This window comes from Amphiprion ocellaris, chromosome 4 (genome assembly GCF_022539595.1).
Source record: "Amphiprion ocellaris isolate individual 3 ecotype Okinawa chromosome 4, ASM2253959v1, whole genome shotgun sequence".
In the NCBI taxonomy this organism is placed as follows: domain Eukaryota; kingdom Metazoa; phylum Chordata; class Actinopteri; family Pomacentridae; genus Amphiprion; species Amphiprion ocellaris.
Window position 1 is genome coordinate 40819967 of NC_072769.1, and position 26046 is coordinate 40846012.

General features: G+C 41.2%; 1 protein-coding gene across 1 annotated transcript in view; it reads right to left on the bottom strand.

Moving 5' to 3' along the window:
* Positions 1-19772, bottom strand: part of LOC111568332 (uncharacterized) — a 73417-nt gene extending 53645 nt beyond the window's left edge. Inside the window, exon 1 of the mRNA XM_023269944.3 lies at positions 19353-19772. The gene's annotated coding sequence lies outside the window, so the exon portion shown is untranslated. The remainder of the gene's footprint in view (positions 1-19352) is intronic.
* Between the last annotated feature and the right edge of the window lie 6274 nt (positions 19773-26046).

A 26046-nucleotide genomic window follows, 5' to 3' on the forward strand; every position in this document is an offset into this window, starting at 1 on the left:
AGAATAATCAGTTAACCTCAGCATATTTTTGGACTGTGGGAGGAAGCCGGAGTACCCGGAGAAAACCCACACATGCACAGGGAGAACATGCAAACTCCATGCAGAAAGATCCCGGGAAAGCCGGGACGCGAACCAGGGATCTTCTAGCTGCAAGGTGAAAGTGCTAACTACTACACCACTGTGCAGCCCTTCTTAAGAAATTCAGGTTCATAATGTTTTGTAAAAAGATAATTCCTTAAATGTGATCTTTTTGAGAATGAACTTTTTTGCACTAAAACCAAGTGAAAAATGTGGAGTTGTGGTTATTTCTAGGTTATTATGCTGTGATTTTACTGGTGTGACCCACTGGAGATTAAACTGGGCTAAATGAGGAACCTGATGAGTTTGACTCCCCTGGTCTAGATTTCTACCACCTAGTTTTATGGTGAGAAGGGGTTCCCGAGTTTCTGTCTGTAAATGATTTAAATTATTTCAAGGATCCATTTTGACTGCACTATTTGCATGTCAACACCATTTCAGGTACTATGTTTTGTTTCTTGTTTTGATATATTTGACAATGACGGGAAAATATCACAGGATTTGGACAGTCTTAAAATGTTTGTGTGCTGTAATGCTTGTGTACTAGAATGTCAGTTCAGTTGAACACTGCTGGGTCCTTATAGTGAAACTGCAGGTTGGTTTGGTTCAGCAGCTACACTCTAAGCCCTATAAACTGCATTCTGATTTATGCTTTGAGGGTAATGCATTTTATCCCAAATTACATTTGTTTGTGATGTATTACAGATTCTAATCAACATACATTTGGCTATAATTTGATTGCTTTTGTGCTTTTACTAGTCTGAACTGGATACAGTCACATTCATGGATAGGCACAAACAGGTGGCATACTTCAAATAGTGTAAGGTGGGTTGAGGATGGCGTTTTCTTCATTTCAGGTCCAAAAACCTCTCAAAGAGCCAAATAAACTATTAAAAACTGAAGTGTCCATGAAAACAAAACTAGACTGCAATAAAGACAGGACAATCTGACTAATTAGACTCATCAGATATGAACATAATGCACAGTGTGACAAACATTAACTGGAACTAAAGTCTACTTTAGCTGTTTGGAGGCGTTTTTCCTCTGAGTATTTTATTGTTTAGATCAGGGGTGTCAAACTCATTTTAATCCAGGTTTCACATTCAGCCCAGTTTGATCTCCAGTGGACCGGACCAGTAAAACCACAGCATAGTAACCTATAAATAACCACAATTACACATTTTTCCTTTGTTTTTGTGCAAAAAATGGTCACATTTAATGAATTATCTTTTTACAAAACATCATGAACAACCTGAAATTTCTCAAGAAAAATAAATTCAATTTCAACAACATTCAGCTTCAGTTTATCATTTCCACATTACAACTTCCAGATCACAGAGTGTCTGCAAAGTAACACAACATTTAGTCATCTGGAACTGAACAATACGATATTTTATTTTATGATCAAAATGACAAAGTCTGACCAAAAAAGACAAAAAACAACAAAAACAAGACAAAATATTAGAAAAATGAGACACAAAATGACAAAAACAATACACAAAAAATGAATAAAGCAAAACACAAAATGACAAAAATAAAACAAAAAAATAAGTGAGATGAAAAGGAAACACAAAAAGACAAAAACAAGAAACAAAACGGCAAAAACATGAGACAAACAACAAAAGTCAGACAAAAAAAGACAAAAACAACAAAAACAAGAGAAAATGACAAGAGAACAATGAACAATCTAGTATTTTAACATTAAACAACTTGTCATGGTCTAGAAATTATTTTCAATTTATAGTTTTACTAATTTACAATCTGCAGTTAATGTCTTCTCTGAAGTTTTTACACTTTGAGGGCCGGATTGGACCCTCTGGAGGACCACTTTTGGCCCATGGGCCTCATGTTGGACACCTCTGGTTTAGAGCATCAAACAGCGCCCTCTCCAAAGGGAAAAGCTATGTGCAGTTTTGCACCTGGCACAGCAGTGTTAACTTCATGGCTTACTTTAATAGTAAATTACCCCAACCTGGAGACAGGATTGGGAGGATCTACCAGCAGGAGCCATCCTCATCATAAATAACTGGGCTATTGGTTATGTGGTGATGTGATCCATTCACATGTATTCTTTAGTTTAATATTGCCTTATTGTGCATTTTAAGTATCTTCAGGTACTGTCCAGTCATATATTGCACCACTTTAACATACTGATAAAGCCAGCAGTGTTTGGTATCTCAAGTCTAAAAATGACTTAACGATCTAACATTAGATGCAAAACTCTACAGTGAAAGTCCTGTTCCAGGCTTATATCTCTCCTTCAGCTTCTTAACATGGACTGCAGCTCTTTCAAACAGGAAGTGTTTCCAACTACGTCACAGTCTTATCTTTCAGGGACAAAATATGCTTCTTTCAAAACCTACTGAGAATGCAGTTTGGCTATGAAGAAACATAATTTTCCTTAGACTTGGTTGTACACTCTTAACTATACATATTAGAAACAATTACAAGGTAGAGGATAGTAAAAATATGCATTTTGCCCTTGATGAAGAAAATCAAACAAAAAATGAATCTATACAGCAAAAGAATGACTGGGAGGGGCATTAATAAACCAGACATTCATACAAGTGCAGAGGACAAACAACAATGAGAGGCATGGAGGTAAACAGAGGAAAGCAAACAAGGGTGAACTCTTAATGAAATGCCTGCAAAGAGTAATGACACTAATGTGGCATTTTAATTTTTACCAAATAATTACACAAAAAAATGCCCGTTTATGTGTGCATGTTCGTGTGTGTGTGTGTGTGTGTGTGTGTGTGTGTGTGTGTGTGTGTGTGTGTGTGTGTGTGTGTGTGTGTGTGTGTGTGTGTGTGTGTGTGTATGTGTGTGTGTGTGTGTGCAAATGTATTGGAAACAGCATTTTTTCCTCACCAGTTATCTGCTGAGAGTGCATTACACATTATTTCTCCCTGACACGGTGTAAAGTGAAAACTAATTCAGAGACAGCCGCACACACAGATTTATGTTCACACGCTGCAGGTACAATGATGAGACATACTGCTATGGTAAGGACTTTGTTGGGTGACTGAGGGTGTGTGTGTAGGTGTGTGTGTGTGTGTGTGTGTGTGTGTGTGTGTGTGTGTGTGTGTGTGTGTGTGTGTGTGTGTGTGTGTGCATGCCGCAGGGCTTGAATAACACAGGTCTAGTTGTATTAGTGGAAGCAGCAGAGAACACACAAACTCAGGACTGTGCACATCACACAGAAAAAGGGCAAACTACAGAACTAACAAGGACGCAGAGGATTCACAAAGAAGAAGTGAGGTAGAAAGGGAGATTATGGGGCGAGACAGAGGGTGATGGGCAGATAAAAAGCAGAGAAGAAAGTGAATGGGACAGAAACAGGACGAGGAAGCAAGTGAGGATGGACGGAAAAAGAGTGAAACGGGTGGGGAAAACGGGAAAACCAGCATTTACCCCAAAGAGAGCACTTTAATAAAAGGTAGAGAAGCGGCAAAAGCCAGCAGGATGAGATAGAAAGAGTAGGGAGAGATCAGCGGACATGACAGATGAGTGGAGGAATGACTAACTGCTGAGAGAACAACAGCGCAGAGCCATGCAGACAAAGCAAAATCGTTTCCCTCTTTCACTCATTATGTCCTCTCTTTCTCCCTCGAGGACTGACGACAGAGGAGACACGGAGGTTCCTGTATTTACTACGACTCTTTATCAGAACAGAACGCCAATCGAGGAAGACAAACCTTGGCATACAGATACACACTGAAACTACAAACTGGGAAAGTGAACTGCGAACCATGAAAAACAACATTTCCAGCCCAATGCTTCCCAGTTGTTCTCCTCTTGAAAAGCTACCTTTGGTCTGCACCAAACTGCCTTTGGTTTTCCGGTTCAGAGCAAATTATCCCAGAAGGCCTACTCTTTACCTGTATGTTTGCTGGCAAACTCTAGTTTTCCTATAATGTTCTTTCAGGACAGCGAGGGCTTTTTCCTGGCACACCTCCCCCGCAGGTCAAATTTGTACAATCTCTTTCTGATTGCAGACTCAGCACTTTGACACCAACAGCTGCAGATCCTGTAATGAAATTTTGGGGCTCAGGTGATGACTCTTCTCACAGTTGACTGGCTAAATTTCTCCACAGCCTTTTTTGAAAACCTTGAATAGCTCTCAAAATCCTGAAACAATGAAGAGCACACAGTGTCAAATGAATTGAGCAGATGCCAAATGTTCACTTCAAATGATTCTGATTAAGACTTCAACATAAATGTTTTTAGTTTTCCCGTCTAACTGATCAGTTTAAATTAAAATGATGCAAATTACTACAGAATGTCAGTCTTGTGAGTCATTTCTTTGAGTGTTTCATTCTTGTCTGGAGATACACTTTCTTTTTTTTTTTTTTTTTTTTTTTTTGTCTGCATTTGTTCTCATTGTTTAACTCCACAAAAGGGGAGTCAACATTATATGAGATTGATGCATATTTTAGTCTTGCAACCAAATATTTTAATATTTAGTGCATGTGTGTGACCATCACCGGCCCTCCCTGAAAGCTAAGCAGACCTTCTTTATTAGAATTCCCTATTATAAGCCAGGGAGGGCAGTGCTACACCTCAGTGATGTGTGGGGGAAACAAAGACTGGACAGGACGAACAGGACGAACAGGATGAACAGGGATAGAAAATAACAGGCGTTGCTATTGCAATTAAAGATTGTAAGGTGGTGTGTTATGCCCAACTACTAACTGTCCATCAATAGAAAAAAAAAATAAAAATTTGAAAAAAGAAAAGAAAACCAAACCAACACAAAAGAAAAAGAGATTCAATAATAAATGAACAAACGGTACTGAGCACCATAATTGTGTGTGTCTTGATAGTATAGAATAGAATAGAATAGGCCAGAAGAGGATGCTAGTGCGAGAGAGAATGAGTTTAGGGTAGAGACTGGAGAGATTCTCAGCACATTCTGGCGGGACCCATCATTTGCTGAAATGGGACTCGGCAGTAGCTGGCGAGACCTGATCAAACATGCAAGTGTGAAGAACCCCGAAGCCCAGAACAGCAATCACGGCAAGGCAGGGCCAAGCCAACAGGGCACCTCCCCCCCCAGGCAGTAGGAGCCACAGGGTGGCACCCCCAGAGAGCCACCGGGGCCACCGTGAACGACGAGGACCCAGAGAACAAGAGGGAGCAGCTACCGACACCCCCAGCGCGCCCAGACCGACCCAGGCGGCCCGGGGCACGAGGACCCACCCGCCACCCAAACCCCAACCCCGCCCACCCCAGCCCCCACCGAACCCCTCACCCCACCACCCGACCCGCCCACCCCCATCCCCTCTCCCTCCCCCGAGGGGGCCAACGGCCCCACACAGCCAGGAAGCCAGACACAGGGGCCGAGCGGCCCACCGAAGGGGCGGCAACCAGCCCATCACAAGGCAGGCCACCACCGGGAGCCGGCCAGAGGAAATCGGAGCCGGGACCCGATGCGAGTCCAGAGAGTAAAAATGGACAGTGTGGTGGGGCCCGGCGACGCCGACAGGGAGGCACCCCGCATACCCCCCGCACCAGGCCCCAGGCGAGCGCAGTACACCCAGGGCCCCCACCCCCCGCAATGCGCCCTGACAACCCACCGGGACAGAGCCACCACATGCCACCAGCCCGCAGCACAGCCACAGCGCCCACCAAGACGGCCAATCCAGCCCCCGCAGCCCACCAAGAGCCATCGCACCTGCCCGGACCCGTCGGGCACGCAGGAGAACCCCCCCCGACCACAGCCCCCAGGTCCCGGGGACCCCCCAGCCACAGCAACATGGATGATGGTCCACCCCCGCCACCCCATAGCCATAAGGGGGCCGGGTCCCACCAGCGAGGCCATATTAGTGAAATCCCCCCATTACTCCCTATTAATATGTCTCCCGATCCCAGACTGGAGACATTATCCCTGCACCGTGATAGTGTAACCCTGAGTGTCATGTGGTGCATTAAAAGTGGGGAGGCTGGGCGAGGCGTCCAGGGGGCAGGCCAGAGGACCACAGAGGATGGCTACTCTGCAGCCTACCCTGGCCCAAGTTCCCCGAGCCGTCCCAGACCTACCCCCAAGGTGTGAGTGTGTGTGGTGCATTAAAAAGAAATTAGAGAGCAGGGGAGGCAAGCAAGAGGGTGATGGGGAAGAGACAAGGCCGTAGAGCCCTGCCATCCGCCCCACCACAGAGCCCATCGTTCCTGCCCCCACCTGCTCTCGGGGCCCTAGCTGTTGTGTCCCTATATGTGCCTAAGAGTAACTATATACAGTGATGTGTGAAGTATGTGAAGTGCACAGTAAGAGGCAGTCTGGTGTGGATCCGGCCCATGAGGAGAGAGCAGCGGGGGAGACAGGTAGTAAGACCACCGGTACTGATGCAGAGGGCCCCCAGAGCCCAGAGGCAAGAGGCCAAGGTGGGCCCACACGAACCCGACCGGCCCGGCCAGCACCGAAACCCCCAGAAGTCGCAGCGCTGGAGCAGCGCCCCGGCAGACGCCGTAGCCCCACCACGGGCCAGCCGCATGCAGCACCCTGCCCCGGAGGGAGGACCAGGCCGCACCACCAGGGAGCGAGGGCCACGAGCCCCCACGCCCACCCCGGAGCCGGCACGTCCAGGATGCAGGGCACCCACCCCGCAGCACCACCGAGACCCCACCCACCCCACCACACCCAAGGACAGCACCGGGCCCGGACAGAAGCCCCCAGCCAGCAGAAACTTATCTCCAGTGGCGGCACACAGGCAAGTACCAAGGCCTGTGCCCGGATGAGCCAGAGCCACCCCCCCAGAGAGACCACCCGGCCCCCATGCCAGACCCCCAGGCAGCGGAGGGCCCCCAGCCCCCCCAGGGGCTGGGGGCCCTGGGGGGGCTACACTTTCAAAGAGGATCAGATGAATGCTTGTCCAGATATGTCAAAAAATAGTCAGCAGTTTCTTTGGGGTGTGCTTACTATTTAATGTGATTCTAGGTTTAATGATTCTGAACCAGATTTTGTCCAGACTGGGGCTACAAACAACTCACTTCTGTTTCAACCTACTGGAATTAAATAAAATTAAACTACAGCATTGGCATTGGTAATTAACAGTCACATGTGGTATACCCTAAATTGCAATCTCTGTGATTAGATAATCACCTTGTTGATTTTATTTTAAAACTGATTATTTTTCTTACTTAGTAAAACCATCTATTGTACCTCCACCAAATGAGTATCCATTGCAGTGAAAACACCCAGAAGACCTTATATCTAAAATGATACTCATGTATAAGAAAAACAATTAGAACTGTCAAAAAAAATGTGCCATGTGTATGTATACAGGTGTGTGTGTATATCTATCTATCTATCTATCTATCTATCTATCTATCTATAAAATATATATATATATATATATATATATATATATATATATATATATATATATATATATATATATATATATATATATACACATTTGGACTATATATAAATATGTGTGTGTGTGTGTGTGTGTGTGTGTGTGTGTGTGTGTGTGTGTGTGTGTGTGTGTCTGTGTGATTGTTTGTCCTGTTTTAAGTTACTGTAGTGTTTTTAAGTTATTTTCTTGTTGTTGTTTTTTTACTGTGAAGCACTTTGGTCACCCTTTGGGCTGTTGTAAAGGACTATAGAAATAAACTTTGATTGACTGATTGATTGATTGATTGATTGATTGCTTGATTGATTGATTGATTGATATTTATATAATTTTTACATGTGTATATTGGAATTGTTTTTTATTTAGAATACATTTTTGTTTTGTTCTTTTATCAGTCTGATTTCAAGCTTTTTGCATTGAAATTTTAGTCATGATGTGCACCAACTAGTGTATGTTCTGGTTGACAATAAAGTGGCTATTCTATTCTATTCTATTCTATTCTATTCTATTCTATTCTATTCTATTCTATTCTATTCTGTAACATGCTGTTCTACATTCACCTGCCCCTAATCCACCGAAACGGGTCTGCCATGATTTCTACTTCCATAAAGCATTTTTAGTATTTTTTAGACACTGTAAAAAAAAAAAAGATATTTCTATTCTATGTTTACTCAGCCAAGGAACGTGATGGAGTTATGTGACGATCAGAGTAAGTTTGACCTTCTGTGAATCTGTCTGTTAGCAACATTACTCAAAATCGGACCAACAGATTTGGATGAAACTTTCAGGGAAGGTCAGAAATGACACAAGGACCACCTCATTAGATTTTGGCAGTGATATGGCTTATAGTCTGGATCCCCGGCTTTGTTAAAGATTTCTGTATCGTTGCCAGATAGCGGCACGGCGTCACTGTAACCATGACAACAAGTGAACGCTATGTCAGCTGCCTGCATCAATTCATACCACTCGCTACATATTTTGTTCACACAATTTGGTATCCGTGCATAACGCACGCATACACAACACGCCTGTGTTCACTGCAAGGTAATTTTCAATTTTTTTGTTCAGTTTGTGGGTTGATCTATTTTAAATGATTCTATGTTGCCGTGATTTCTGAAAACACAAATTGAGGAATGAACAGCCTTGGAGGAGTACTGCCCTCTCTGAGTACTTTTCTTGTTATTTTTGTGGACATAGTGAATGGTGGAGGTGTACTGGAGTTTATTAGATTTAAAACTGGTCCCAATATTTTGCATGCTACACTAAAATACATGACAAGAGCAACACATTTTACTGTCCAGTACACCACCATGACCTCAAGAGTAAACATAAACAAGAATTAGCATCTTTCTGACAAGATCTACAAAAACGGAAAATGTAGAAGGTTCCAGAGGTAGAATTTATGGCAGAAATGTTTGTAATGGATTACATTAGATTTCACAGCTGTAGCTAATAAAGTGGCCATTGAGCAAAGACCTCCACATTCATGATGAAAAAATTGATTGATATTTTGTTCCTACATATTTAAACTGCTCAGATGATAATTAGGAGAGGACCTGCTATCACATTTTGCTGAATAAATTCGTTCGTCCTCCTGATACACTGACGTCAGAACCAGTACCGTTCAATGTGACACCAATAAAAACAGCAGTGGAGAAGAACAGCCAGACTCATCTCACTCAATTAAACATGACTCAGCCTGCATTTGTAACTTTGGTTTAAAGTCATTTTTCATGGAACGATTCCAGTTTCTAGTAAAGCTGGTATGAGCACGGCCATAATTTGTGTTATTTGCTATGTGAGTAGGCACACAGATGCTGGGTAAACTGACTTCAGTAAAAAGGAAGTATAAGTTTATTGGTTTTGATGCATTTAAGGAAAACAGACAGGAGAGCAATGCTTGAATGTCACAGAGGCAGAAGTTTGATTGGAAGATCACCGAACTGAATCACTAGACAACTTTGGAAATATCTGGCCAAAGAAAGCAGATGAGTAAAACCTTATTCCAGCCCTTGAAGCAGCTATTTGGACTGAGATTTCTCTAAATTTACAGCGACAGATAACGTCATACAGTAAAGAGTGGGCATTAAGCAGCTGACTAACAAAGGGATTTTGCATGTGCAAGGTCTGGAGAGGACATTTTACCTAAAGGCTGGCATGAGTATATTTACGACATAAAAGTGAACCAAACATTGGTATTTCTTAAACACTTCTAACACTGTTTTGGTGATAAGATTAACAAGTAACATATAGCAAATTGCATGGAATGGCAAGTGGAGTTTGTGTTTTAGTTCTCTTCCTAAAAAAGAAAAATACTTCTTGGTTGGCCAGCTTCCTACAGTATTTCATTTCTTGCAGTTCAAATTTAAGTTTGAACACAAATGGGGATAGTGGGATCACAGAGGCTCGACAATGGCTCAGAATAACTCAAACAGTTATCCAAAGTTGTTTAAATCAATCCAATTGGACTTTAAGAAGGTTCCTTGAAGATGTTTCACCTCTCATCCAAGAGGCTTCTTCAGTTCTGGTGGTGGTTGATGTTGCCTCAGCTTATAACCTCTGTGAGGTGTGGTCAGTGTTATTCACATTCCCACGACCATTGCCAAGGCCCACCTGGCTCCTCAACGATGGTCGTTGCAAACCGGTTTGCAAACCACTGCTATAACTAAGTTGGAGGGCAGATGTTTTCCCCCAATATTAATCAGATCATTACCTCTGGCTGAATCCACAGACCAGCATTTCATATCTTTTTCTGAAAGTCCTTCTCACAAACATCACAGAAATATAAATAAGGTCACATTATTATACACCATTATGGGATAATACTATAACCTTAGTTAATTTATGCTGATAGAGAATACATTGGACTGACAGTTATCTGGTTCATGTGATAGACCTTGCAACAGTTGAAAAGAATTCAAGATTACGAAAAGCTTTTTCTTAGAACAACAAAAAATATTATACATTTTTATGACTTAATTATTTTTGAAAGATCTGTTTAATATTATGTAGATGTATTTGACCATGTATATGACCTTCTTTAATAAGGTTTCCCCACTTGCTGCCATATCATGGACCCCAGGAACAAGACAAGCTGGGGGAGGAGTTTATCGACTATCAAGTCATGCAGGTGTCTCTTCAAAGCCAAGAAGACTTTGACATGGAGCACTTCTGGACAGAATTGGCAAGCAGGAAACACAAGGTAACATGTTTATACAGCAAAAACAGAACGGAAATAAGCTCTGATCTGCTTAAGTTAATTTATTGTTATTGATTTTACAATATTTGAATTTGATTGATTTGAAACGTTAAACATAAAAATATGCAAGTGCTTTTTCCTTCTGTGTTTCTGGTTTATTGTTTACAGGTGACAGGACAATGCCAGTTTGAAAGCTCGTCCTGGTGCTACTCCACTCAAATGCCAACGCCGAACGAGTGTTTTCACTGGTTGGACTGAACAAGACTAAGACCAGGAACAGTCTGGTTCTAGAGGGAACACTCTCCTCTATTATGACTATTAAAATGGCTGGTTTGGAGCCATGCCATGAATGGGAAACCACCCCAGAGATCATCAAGGCTTCAAAAAAGGCCACCAGGGAGGACAACATGGCTCACAAGAATTCATTTTTCCCTGTTCTTTTCCTGTTCCTGTTTACAGTTGTGTCATTTATTCTGAGTTTACAGTCTTTATTATTTATTTTTGGGCCTAGTTAATAAGTTATTCACCTTGCTCCTGTGAGGTCCAGTCAGACCTGGTTTAGTCCTGGGTTTAGTCCATGTCACCCTGCTCCTGTGGGACAGAGTTTAGTGTCTGACTGTAATTCTGTTCAGTGAATGGATAATTTATGAAGATATGTTTTGTTTTTGCTGAAGCACTTTTTGTTGTTTAGTTGGCTGATGTGGTCAACTTGAAGCTGTTGAGTGTGTGCATTAAAGTCCTCCAAGACAAATGTTACAAAGTGGTTGCTGGAGTTATTTCAATTATGCAGATATTTATGGAAAATACTGAAATGTATTGTGCACATCCAGCCACAGAACTTTCATCCATATTTTACCTTACCAGCTCCCTTAGCCCACGAGCACCTTATATACGATGGCATGCTAGGAGTCTTTGTGTTATTATTGATGAGAAATTAGAAAAACAGATGAGCTCAGTGGTCAAGGCTAGCTTCTTTCAGCTTCAGCTTCTAGCCAAAGTCAAACCCTGTCTAAGAAGGGCTGATGTAGAACAAGTTCTCCATGCTTTTATTACATGGTGTTGGACTATTGTAGCTCCCTGTACGTGGGCATTGACCAGTCAGAACTCAACCATCTGCAGCTGGTTTAGAATGCAGCAGCTCGTCTCCTAACCTGAGCTCATAACACCGGTGCTTTCCTCACTTCACTGGCTTCCAGTTAGGTTCAGGATTGATTTAAGATTCTTTCATTTGTTTTTAAGTCTTTGAATGGACTGGAACCAGAATATTTATCTGAACTTGTTAAGGTGCATCAACCCTCCAGAGCCCTGAGGTCAGCTGACCACATGGTCCTGGACGTTCCTCCATCCCTCATGAAACCAGAGCAGATCGAGCCATGGAATGCATCACCCCTCTCTGTGCGGTCTGTGAATAGCTATTTTATCTGTTTTATTTTACTGTCTTACTGTTTTGCTTTTATTGTTTTCATATTGTTGATGATTTATTTTACTGTTAAGCACTTTGGTTGGCCATAGTCCTTTCAAAAGTGCTATGTAACTAAACCTGACATTGACAGTGACATTAACTTATGTATGCAAACATTTTTATTTATTTATTTATTTATTGGAATATGTTATTGGTACATTTTATACACATCAAAATCAGTTTCTGTCATTTTAGATTGATTTTTATTTGAAGAATGCAATTTCTTTACACTTTTTTTTTTAAACTATTGCATCACTTCGGAATGGTGTTGAGGAGAGAACAACTGCATGTCAAAGAGAATCAAGGTGGCACTAACAGTTGGCTATACTGCCTAAATAGTAGTAACGGTAACTGATGAATAAGTGTAATGTGGCTGTTGAATGACAGAGCAGTAATGCGTTACATTACTGACTTAGACAAATGTGATGTAATTCTAGTAATACGTTCCTTCGTAATGTGACACCCCAAACACTGACCATATACTATGCTGTCCAACACACCTTTGGCTCCCACTGAAAAATGACATCAGAGCAGTTGTGTATGTAATCTCTTAGTGATTAATGAGGGCAAAATGAAGTCCTCCCACCTCAGGAAATTAACCAACAACAGGAAGGTAAAGTCAGTGAAATGCCATTCAGTGTAAATATCAGGCTGGGGCAGGACAATAATTTAGTATTACCATTTATCATGTCCCCATACAAACTTATGACAGAATTCTTTTTCGGTGTATCACAGCTAACAGCATTCATCAGTCATATTAGTCCTCAACAGAGCAGACAGCTACTTGTTCAGTCCATCACTCATTCAGCAGGGATGAAGGTGATCCAGCCTTCCATTTAGCAGCCAAACACAGCTTCTGGTCTCATGGTGTTCTGACTGTCTGACTGCTGCTGACCTCTTTCTGCCTGTCAACCCCTCTAAAAACTCTGACCTCTCAGGTCACAGCTCTCTGACTGCTGCATCCATCATAGAGCAGGTGAATGCTAACAAGCCACACGGTTTCTCCTCTCACGTATAAACAACACCAGAGAAAGTGTGTTTAATGCCACTCTTTCCCCTCACGAGTGACATTTATGTGTTTAAAATAACTACTGTACACAATGAGTATTTAACTGCTACAAATGAGAAATTTAGCATACACATTTAGCGCATTTAACAGAGATTAACTGCGAGGATGGTGGCTCTGAGCCTGCATTAACCTCAAAGTGCATAAGACAAAAGGCTAGAACCATTAAGCAATATTGTTCTCTTGGCTATTTAGGAATTAAAAAAAAAACTGAAGGCATTGTGTTCTCGATTTGCAGAATAGTGGGGTTTCTTTTTCTTTTTTACAGACAGTGGTTCATGGTGATGATGTTCCAGACAGAGCGGAGCACTTTATCCAGTAACACAAAAACAGGATTTGCAGTCCTGTAACACAAAGATACTTGCATGCTCTTTTCTGACTTAAAAACACATTTGCACTCCGTCATTAAATTTATATTCATCACAGAGGTAGTGTGATGTCATACTGAGAGTTTCTAATATTTTGTCCACCTCATTTAAATCACAGGGTGCTACCATTATACTGCATCTAGATTAGCTATTGCCTCTATATGTGAGCCTCAGCAGGTGCAATAAAATGTATGCCTCGCATCTGCAGAAATGTCCCAGGTGGAAACATTGAGGAGTACATGCACCAAGCTTAATGAAGTGAGTGTTTCTCTTGGACCACTGGACTGTGAAAGCACCTGTACACATTTAGAGAGTGTGTGTTCATGTATGTGTATTATCCAGACACCTTCTTGCTGTAACAGGTAGGCGGGGGGTTCAAGACTTTTGTACAATCCATTAGGAGAGGCACACATAATCACTGGGCTTATAAAAAACGAAATAAGCAGGACAGGATGTTTCATCAGCTCTATTCTAGTTTAGGGACCAGACACTATGAATTATCTGTTTTTAGATGAAATACATTCACAGTCATAACATGTTGTACACAGATCACGCCACCCGTGTGCCTCACAAAAACAAAAAACCAAAGCTGCTTCCAGTTAACAAATGGAGATCAAGTGATTTGGCATGGGGAAAAAGCATATAAATTGTAAACTGTCTGAGTGAGTCACCACACCGGCTCGAGACATGAATAAAATCCACTGGCAACATGCAGAGATCCATTATCCTGGTGGGAGAGGCGGCCAAAAAAATGGAGCAGTAGAAGTATTAATGCAGCTTATGAGTCGGAATTTCTGATGGACGCACAAAGACAGACAAAGTCAGACAAAATAAGACTATTTTTAACAGCATACTGCACAAAGATAGGCATATGACTGCCGACTGTGTCAGCGCTCTTCTGAACCATGCAGCGGAAGTATTTACTCTTGGTCTCACTCAAGGGTGCACCGACACACTGACTCACTCCTGCTTTCGTCACAACTACTGCAGAAAACCCAGGACACAGGATGTTGTTTACTTGGCTGAGCCCGGTACGCCCATGACAACCACTTTTGATTTACGTCACGCTCTTAGTTGGAAGACCTACGTGGATCAAAGACAGGGGATGTTAGCAGAGGAAAACACAGCCAGCCAGTAGGCAGTGAATGTAAAGGGATAATATATCAGGTATAAAGATCAAGCTTTTTTCCACTACAGTGTTCACACAGTGTTAAATAGAAATTTTTGCAATTCAAAGTCCATGTAACATAAATAATAACTAGCTGTTGTTACAAATGTTGTTTCTTTTTTGCCATTGTAATGTTTGGTTGTTTGGTTTTTTATTTGCAATTGGATCAGATCTGAGAGGTGTTAGACTATTTTTGTTGTCACAAAGACACAAATTTGGTTTAAAATTTCACATCTGGGGTTTCATGACTGTATTTCTTGATCCTACCGTGTCTGAGGAGAGAAACGGAATCAAAGCATCGATATATTTTAACACAAGTTGTTTTCTTGAAGGGCTGCACAGTGGCGTAGTGGTTAGCACTTTCGCCTTGCAGCGAGAAGATCCCTGGTTCGCGTCCCGGCTTTCCCGGGATCTTTCTGCATGGAGTTTGCATGTTCTCCCTGTGCATGCGTGGGTTTTCTCTGGGTACTCCGGCTTCCTCCCACAGTCCAAAAATATGCTGAGGTTAATTGATCATTCTAAATTGCCCGTAGGTGTGAATGTGAGAGTGATTGTTTGTCTATATATGTGGCCCTGTGACAGACTGGTGACCTGTCTAGGGTGTCCCCTGACTTCGCCCGAGTCAGCTGGGATAGGCTCCAGCCCCCCCCGCGACCCTAGTGAGGATCAAGCGGTGTATAGATAATGGATGGATGGATGGATGTTTTCTTGAAGATGCTGGTTACACTGATTTTTGTGTTCTGTAATAATTTTGTAGTTGTTTTTCCTCTTTATAAAAGGGTTTTATGTCTCTTGTCAGATAAGTTTGCTGTCTTTTTGTGTTCTTTTGTTTCTCTCTGTGTTTTTTGTGACCTATTGTAGTAATTTTGTTAATTTTTGTAGTCAGTCTCCATCTCTTAGCAGTGATTTTGTGCCTCTTTAAAGTCATTTTGCAAATGTTGTGGTAATTTTGTTTCTCTTTTTACTCTTTGTAATCTATTTTTGTACCCTGTAGTGTTTTTCACCTGTTTTCTTCTCAAATCTTTGTGTTGATTTTATTGACTTTCAGCAACACTCCTCCTTGTTTCCCTATAGGTGCCCAATGCCAATCATAATGCTTATTAATATGGGTGATATACTCACATAATGACACATCTAATTTTGCAGATTTTCTTAATTTAAATAAATAAAAACTGAACAAAATAACAGATCATTCATATGAAAAATTTCAATTAAAGTATTTACAACACTGTTCAAAATTAAAAGTAAGGATTTCAGCTGATGTACCAATGATTATAAAATTTTTAGGGAGTGAAAGGTGGAACAGTATTTAAACCTCTGACATCTGCTGCTCAGCCTCTAAAGAGTTCTCTAATAAAGATATGGATGCCCATGAGTCTAACAATGGAATTAAAAAGATCCCGAATGAGTTTGAAAATTAATAATTCTATTGTGAGCAAAATCCTCCATGAGTGGTGGAGATTTCAAACAACTGGCGGTCTGTGCAGAACTCACCTTCTCGATAAATTCGGGCCAAGAGCAGACAGCTTGACGCAAAAAGGACCCAAAAACTTCATCACAACATCTGCAAGGAATTCTGTAGCTGTTGGTATCAAAATGACGACTTTACAATCAGAAACAGACTGCACAGATTTGATGGAAAGGTCTCTGTTCATAAGATCTTTACCTACCTAGTAACCTAGCACACTGAAAATCATATGATGTGACTGCTAGAACTGCATCCACTCTCTACTTTGTCCCTTTTTTTTTATCTTTGCTTACTTCTCAGACTGCATATTGAGTCTGTGGTTTGTCCCTACTGCGGGACACTGTTGACTTTTCCTCTTTGGGATCTTCTGTGTAGTGTTGGTTCAGTTTGACAGCCACAGACTCTGACAGAACTCCTGCTTTGTCTCATACCAATAAGGCAATAAGATTCTCTTCAGTCGAGTAAAGCTGACAAACAGAGAGATGGTAAACACTGAGATGGACTGAGAGATAAAGAGATGCAGAGATGGATGCTATATGGAGACAAGAGGGTCAAGAGAAGTAGATGACCCTGAAGCAACAGGCAAGAGTGCAGGTGTGAGATTGCATTTGGTAAACAAGAATAAGATTTCACATGTTCACACATCTGTCAGAATGACTCTAATCCTCTCTGCAACAACAAAGAAAACCTCCAGCAGTGGGTGAAGCGGGAGGAATCCTGCTTCCTGTAAAGCTTCAATAACATTTAGATCTGACGGTGTTACGTTGATGTCAGGTTTGGGCCAACACAAGCCAAAATAGCAAAGGAACAGAGAGACGAGGGAATATTTTTGGCACATCTATACAGTAGTACTTTCGAGTGATCTGTAGAGGGAGATTTTACATAACTCACTCATCCAGTAGCAGATTCGACACTTGCTGAATGCATTCGATAATAGCCTGGGAAGAAAAACCACATTGCCTCTCACGATCTTGACTCCTTCAGAAGGAGAGCTGAGGGATCTGAGAGATGATTTTTTCTTCTTCAACAGCAGTAGGTGAGCTGTTTGTTCTTTGTATAGCTACAGCAGGGTCATGGACTCTAAGCATCTGTAGACTCCACCTTGTGGTTCCTTCATCTGGAGAACTAGATTTTAGTTAGAGACACTACAAATGTACAAAACTATAAAATAGTTTTCTGCTTGGAGGTGTCCAACTAAATCTAAGTGTTTTCCAGGTCTACAGAAGCTGCAATGGCATCTAAACAATGTAACAATGCTTTCAGATCATTTTAGCAGTGGTCACTCTGCTGTCATTTGTCTGTTGGCAAATATGAAGCCAAAAGGTGACAATAAACCAATCAGCCACAAGACTACAACCTCCAGCCCAGTATTGTGTTAGGATAATAACATTATATATTTAAATGTTCAGTTGTTATTCTTAGTATAAACACCTTTTGTGTGAAATAGGCTTTGTTTTCCTTGATCCATGAAACAAGGGACCAATAAAAAGAGCAAAGGTCTTGGCTCCAGCAGACTACAGTAAATAAACTACTCCTCTGTGGGTCTTTTTTCAACAGTGACTGAGCAGAAGGCAAACAGTTATTATTACATTGAGAAGACGATGCTCCAGGGCCTGCATGGCTCCCTGCTCTCTGCTTCAGATGGGTTACAGCCTTGTCCATCAGATCTAATGACGTGGAATCTCATCGTGGAAACACACTAGTTGGATTTTTCAATGAGGCATCTGATATAGGGGTGGAAGTAATCACTCACACATTACCCTTTGTGTAAAATACATTCATTTTAATCAAGGGTCTATAAAGGATCCTAATTAGGTCTACTTCCTGTGCTTCAGTTATAAAAGAAACTGGCCTCACATGTAGTTTTGGTGAATAAATTACAGCATTAGGGTTAAATAGGCATTAAAAGCCCTTCCAAACAAGTGCAGTATCTCCAATACCCGTTATTCTCTGTAAACAAGGGAAGCGGAGAATATTTTTTAGCACTTTCTGTCATGTAGAAGTCACACTGACTGGATGTGTAAAGATGCAATACTCAAAACTGAGATTTGTTAAAAAAAAAAAAAAAAAAACTGGATCCAACCTTGAGATATTGCTTCTAGGCCAGATGTGCAATTCATAATTAGTGATATCAACCATTATATATTTTTTTTAATAAAAACATTCAAAACCCTTAAAGCAATGCCAGTGTCTGGAAGGCTGACGTGCCAGTTGAGTACCATTTTTTTAACCAATAATCACACTGTAGGCTATTAACAATCACCCACCCAACGTCGTACCCAAGTACGATTTATGTGCATTTTAGTTATTAATGTAAATTTGGCCATTTAAAAACAGAGCATCGAAATTACTCTTGGAAAAATAATGGTTCTGGTTGTTCAAAATGTCATCAGCAATTGAAGAATTTATTACGGAGATGCTACTATTGTTCCGTAAAGTACTAAAAGTTCTTTATTTTTATTCAAGTTATTTGATTTGGAGGAAGGTAATAGCATAAAATTAGAACTGCATCTCGCTGTTGTTTTTATTATTGATTAATTATTTGGTCTTGAAAACATCAGAAAACTGAGAAATGCTCGTCCCATTTTTGCAAATAACAAACTGGCGTCTTGTCACGTGTTCTGTCTGACCAACAATCTAGACCCTTAAACATCAAATGTATTATAATGGAAGACCCAGAAATGCTGCAAACTCTTACATTTGAGTTCTTTCTAAAAAAAATAAATAAATAAATAAAAAACGCACAAGATGAATCTACAAAGAGTTATCTTGAAAATGTTTCCATAAAGAACCTATTTTTGCTCAAGTTCTTTGGAGAGCCACCAAAAGAATATTTTTTTAGGTTGGTTTGTTTTTTAAGGACCGTTGGAGAGTCTTTAAAGAACCTCCTGATAAATTTTTTTGAAGAACAAAAAAATAAAAAATAAAAAACAAAGTTCCACTATGGCATCACTGTGATGAGCCACTCTTGGCTCCAGTTAGCGCCTGGATCAAAGAGGGTAAATCAAAAGATGTTAATCTCAAGTTAGGCTCTCAAGTAGTCTAGAAATATTTTGAGTCATCTTCTGTCCAGCTTCATGTGGGAACATTTTCTCCTGGCGAATGATGCATGAGTTCACCTCAGATGAAGTGACCTGATGTTCTTGCAGTAAAAGGGGAAAAAAAAGAAGGCTGTTCTTCCTTACCTGCCTGTCAGGTGCTCTGCTGTCCAGGGAGGAGTGAACCTGCGGGCTCCTGGGACTCCAGACCCGCCCACCGGGTCTCCGCTGGCCCCGACCTGCTCACCTGCCGGGCGGCTGGAAACCAGTGAGCGGAGCTGGGACGACTGGACCGGCGGAGGAGAGGCAGTAACGCGTCCACCACCGGAGGGGAGGAAAACTCCATGTTCACATCCAAAACATCCCGACAAAAGTCATGTCCGCCGGTCACTGAAAGTCGACGTGATGTACAGTAGATCCGACAGGACTTGAGGACGCCGAAAACTGAGCCGTGCCCGGGAAAGTGGAACGCTTATGAGGGCATTTTTCGATGGAGTCTCGGTGTGCTGTTCTTAAAAGGACGTTGCGGTCAGTGCGCTGACTGCTCTTCACCCACCGGACTCTCCCTCTCTCTCAGTCTTACTATCCTCCTCCCACGCCTCACCCCATCGCTCCCCTCCTTCTTCATCTACATTCACATCAGTTTAAGTCCAAGGCTGCAGGGATTTGATATACTGTGCACATGCAGTATCTGTATAGGTGCTGCAATGTTAAACATGATTTGCTCCTTTTTGGTTACTGCATCGATCTGCTGAGCCTATGGGCTACATACATGTACATATGTATGCATAATCACTCATGTTCGGGCTCAATAGTCAGCGTTCTTGGGTTATGACAACTTCTTACAAAATTATGTTCCACCAACAAACTGCACTCAGTTTGGGGAATTATGTTTTCCTCTACAATCAAAGGTGTTTTAATTACCAGTCTTACTGTCTTAAAAATGTCCAGGATTTTAACATAGAAGAGGAAAACTTATGTCATCAAGCCAATTTAATTAAGTTATCTCAACTTGAATTTAGTTTTAAATCAACTAATGCAGATTAAGTTACATTCAGTACCAAGTAGAGTTAATTAACTTACCTAAAAAGATTATGTTTGCGACTTACAAGGTTAATCTAAATTATTGCATTAGATTTTTTATCTTACAACTGTGCATTTAATTAACCCTGTGTAGTATCTGGTCTGATACTTGTTGCTTATCATATAGAACTTGGGATGTGTGGGTCGTCGCAATGGAATGTGTTCTTCTGTTGAATGCACACTTATAAGGATGCATATGTCCAAAGTTATGGGTGCAGCTCTTTAGGAGCTGTAGAATTTATGGGGGGCTTGTTGATGATGCTCCCTGCTTCTTTATATGGTATGGAACAGAGCCTAGGAGCTCGACTAGGGGGTTCTTTGAGACCCACAGAGCCTAGGGCCTTGATTGGAGGAGGTATCCTGTACTTTGACTTCTAACAGAAACCAGATGTAGTGACCTCCTACGTCACTAAACCTATAAAATGACCACCAGCCCTTTGTTCAAGTGGGAGATTCATATTGGCTGGGAAACTCTCCACAGGCAGACCATGGTGCCTGTTCAGATGCTGTCTTATTTATGTAATAAATTATATTATAAAAGCAACAGTGTCAATGGACGTTTTCTTCAACATCTACACATCCTTGAGGTTTAAGAGAAACTACGACACCTGTAAGACCCATATATAGAAAAAAATGAGCAAAAAATGAATAAAATAAACAACATTCTTATATATATAACTGTAATATAGTAATAGATTTAATATAATTTTATATAATTTTTTGTTTATTTTATTTATTTTTTGCTCATTTATACATATATATGTATATATATAAATGTATATATATATATATAGATAGATAGATAGATAGATAGATAGATAGATAGATAGATAGATAGATAGATAGATAGATAAATAGATAGATAGATAGATTGATAGATAGATAAATAGAGATACCCAAATGCATAAAAAATGAAAAAAATCTAATGAAAATATTCCCCCGGGGATCTTTTCCTGGATTGGAAGGGGTAAATATTTTTTTTTTTTTAAATCTTTAATTATATTTTAACTACCCTTTTAATTTGTTCACCTAAGAAATAATGTTATGTATATAATGAAATAATGTGTATTTTAAAAGAAAGTAGACATTGATATGATGTCGTGTGGGCAGCATGGTGGTGCGGTGAGTAGCACTGTCACCTCATGGCTAGAAGATCCCTGTTCGTGTCCCAGCCTGGGGTTTCTCCCCTGTTCTCCAGTTCTTTGTGTTGTTTGTTAGAATAAAGGTGGGTATAAGGATATTGTGTGTCATTGTTGCACAGATTTCTTAGCCCTCTTTTGGGCTACAAAGATTCAAGTGAAGGACAAATGACAAATGTCGTTATTTTCTGTCTATTTTTCCAATTAAAATTAAAATCTCCACTGCTCAGGACAGAGCACAAGCTTAGTTCTCTCTGTCTTTCTCTCTCTCTCTGTGTGTGTGTGTGTGTGTGTGTGTGTGTGTGTGTGTACACAACAGTCTGACATCGAAGGTTGCCCAGCTCAGCAGCTTCAACGGCGCTGGTGTTTCCATCTAACAACACCTTACTCCTCTAGCCATACACACACACACACAATCACACACACACACACACATACATACACACACACACACAATCACACACACACACATACACACACACACACACACACACACACACACACACACACACATACACACACACACACACACACACACACACACACACACACACACACACACACACACACACACACGGGATTCAAATATGATAGAGCTTGAATGCAGTTTAATCTCAGTTAAGGATGCAGAAAGCAAGCAGAGTGTCAGAGACTCAGTGGGGTTCAGTAAACAGACACAAACACACTTCCACACACACATGGGTACACACATGCATAGTCACAAATTACACAGATGCTGAGGCAACATAAGCAATCCAGCTTGGTTGTAACCCCTTATTATGTGCTATAATGGTGATCTAAGCAACGTGTACACATCAGAGTTTGTGTTTGTGTCATTCCTGTTAGTGAGGGAACACCTGTGAAGAGTTCACCTTTGTCATTTATTGGTTATATGCATTTAAAAACTGTTATAGATTTAGACTTTTAAGACATAGAGAGTTCGAAAGGTCAGTAACATTTGACAGGCAGATACATGTCTTCAAAAAATGGAATAGAATGGCATTTGATTTTAGTAATTTCCAAGTCCAGAAACATTTGTGTTTCTAGACTATCGACCCTGTTCTGTTTTCTAACCTTTAAAATTTTAACTTTGATCATACAAGCAGACAGACGGTGCATCCAAAGTGTTAACCATTATACGTCAGCTCGCAGGTCAGAGCCGAATGTTGTGAATCTGTGGCAGGCACTGCTTAATCCTCTGTAGGGTCACGAAGGGGCTATCCCGGCTGATTTAGGGTGCCGGTCTATCGTAGGGCTACACATCACGAGACAAACAACCAAGAACACTCACATTCACACCTGCAAATCTGTGAGACATCAGTGCTAACCACCACATCACTGTGCTGCCCTCAGACTGGTATGTTCAGCGAAAGTAACACAAGTACAGGTAGAACCAATCCTCTGTGATCAGAGATGTTGTTCTTCGTTATTTCTGAGCATTTTACCACTGAAGCTGGAATACAAAGGTGTGTGTTGAACTTGTCTAGGTTTGGTGTTTGTTGATTTGCTTGACCTTCAGTGCCTATAGACCTGCAATTTTGTGTCAGAACCCTGGAGTTAAAAGGAAGTTTTGAAATTAAAAATAAACACATGAGAAACACAAATGTTATTATTTTGCCATCTTTTCTATGGAATTTACTCAATATTATTCCCTTCTGAAAGCAAAGCATGACTGGAAATGATCTGCTTCACCCCGCAGATGTGACAGTTAGGTTTCCAAGGTGACATAGAGGATTACCTCACAGAGGAGATGACCGTGTCTCTCTGTGATTGACAGGACTATAACTGCTGAACTAAGCAGAAGAAAGCAGAATGCGTTTACGCCCTCTTTGATGTAAAATCAGTCAAATGAGGCACAGAAGAATTCACATTAAATATTGCATCAATAGGCCACAGTTTTTCACCTTAAACATCGACAACCTGAACCTAACCCTAACCCTGTGTATGAGGATGTATTAATTAATCCTGATGTGTGCAGATACACACAATTTTAAATTGGTTTAAATTTGTATTGGTTGCATTTAACATTGAGATAACTGGAACAATGTATTTTACAAGACAGTTTAAACAAAAGACTGTCCCAAATATTAATGTTTATGATCAAAAAATTAACAATATAGAGGAAGTTAAATGCACTAAGTGTTGTTTTAGATCCTAGTATTGAGTAAAAAAGAAAAAACAAATTAAGAAGATGACTAATAGATTGAAATTCACTTGAAACTCACTTACAAAGCATAGATGGTGTATTTAAATACAATGATATTTTCTCATATCAACTGCTGCATCTTTAAACCTATAAGATAACTTTAGAAACAAGCCTTTTTAAGTGTTGGAGAGGACAACACAAATGCATCATCATCATGATACCCTGATAAATACAGAAAATTACAATTTAAGAACAAAAACCACTTCAAAATCAACTGCTTGAGGAGAATAGAGAGTCCCTAAAAGAAACTCCACCTTTGAACAGTCAGCCTTTTCATTTAAGGCCATGTTGGAATGGAATAACCTCATAGATAGTGAAGAAAACATGTAGATTTTCATCTTTTTTTTCTCATGATGCTAAAAAAATGGACTTTAAGAAATCTGTGTTGTCAATGTTAATCAGGTGCAGACACACCGTCCTTAAACCTATGCTGATTTTTATACACTACCAGTCAAAAGTTTGGACACACCTTCTCATTCATTGGTTTTTCTTTATCTTCATGACTATTTCCATTGTCGATTCTCACTGCAGGCATCAAATCTATGAATGAACACAGATGGAATTATGTAGTAAACAATAAAGTGTTAAATGAGTCAGAACATGTTTTCTATTTTAGATTCTTTGCTTTGATTCCTGCTTTCCACACTCCTGGCCTTCTGTGGAGGAGCTTCATGAGGTAGAACCTGAAATGGTTCTCCAACAGTCTTGAAGGAGTTCCAGAGATGCTGAGAACTTGTTGGTCCTTTTACCTTCACTCTGTGGTCCATCTCATCCCAAACATTCTGGACTGAGTTCAGGTCAGGTGACTGTGGAGGCCAGGTCATCTCCATCATCTCCTTCTTGGTCAGATAGTCCTTCCAGAGCCTGGAGGTGTGTTTGGGCTCATTGTCCTGCTGGAGAATAAATGATGGTCCAACTAAACCAAACCGGATGGGATGTCATGTCGCTGCAGGATGCTGTGGTAGCCATGCTGGTTCAGGGTTCCTTCAGTTTGGAATAAATCCCCAACAGTGACCATCACACCTCCTCCTCCATGCTTCATGGTGGGAACCATGCATGTAGAGACCATCCATCACCTTTTCTGGTCACACAAAGACACGGCGGTGGAACCAAAGATCTCACATTTGGACTCATCAGACCAAAGCCCAGATCTCCACTGGTCTAATGTCCATTCCTGGTGTTTCTGGGTCCAAACTAATCTCTGCTGCTGGTTGCTTTTCCTTAGTAGTGGTTTCTGAGCAGCTATTGGACCATAAAGGCCTGATTGGTTCAGTCTCCTCTGAACAGCTGATGCAGAGATGTGTCTGCTACCAGAACTCTGGGTGGCATTTATCTGGACTCTAATCTGAGCTGCTGTTAACTGGACATTTCTGAGGCTGGAGACTCAGATGAACTTCTCCTCAGCAGCAGAGGAGACTCTTGGTCTTCCTTTCCTGGGGAGGTCCTCATGGGAGGCAGTTTGGTTGTAGAGCTGGATGATTTTAGAGACTGAACCTGGAGATACATTCAAAGTATTTACAGTTTTCCAGACTGACTGACATTCATTTCTTGAAGTAACGATGGACTGTTGTTTCTCTTAGCTGATTGGTTCTTGCCATAATATGGATTCTAACAGTTGTCCAATAGGGTTGTCAACTGTGGACCAACCTGACTTCTGATGGTCCCAACCCCATTAAGAAGACTAGAAATTCCACTAATGAACCTTGACAAGGAACACCTGTGAAGTGGAAACCATCTCAGGTTCTACCTCATGAAGCTCATCCAGAGAATAACAAGAGAGTTCAAAGCAGGAATCAAAGCAAAGTGTTAGGTCTGCTGCTGCTGGCTCTGGATAGGGCCCCTCCTTCCTCCTGTTTTCTTCCTTTTTAGGTACGCTGAGCACTGTGGCAATGGCAGGTGAGGGAAATCTGGGAACAATCAACAGAAGCAGGAGCGGGTGTGCCAGAGCCAATCAGATGACTGCTCCTACACAATATAACCTGATTCCACCCTTTAGTCGAGGCCGGATCGTGAATGCCCAACAGTCAGTTTCAGATCAACTCACTCCAGCCATTGTTCCTGTGAACCTTTTGTAAAACTGTTTCTGCTCTTTCATAGTTCGAACCAACCACCTGCTCCTGCTGCCAACGACCAGGATTCGTCTACACCCCTGTCCTCTGTCTCCATCTCTGAGAATCTCCTGGAACACCTCCACCACCTCCCAACCTCCGTCTAAGCCTCCACCGCCGTCGCAGTCACAACCGTCTGACACAGCTCAACAGAACCCCCACTGCCTCATCTGGTTCTCCGCCTCTCAGCTTCCTAGCTGTCCGCCGTCAGTTCTATCTCAGGCAAGAGCAGTCTCAGTCTTAGTTTATTTTTATCGTTGGTTGTATAAGTCTCTGGTTCATCCTAAATTGTGAAGTAAGGTAAT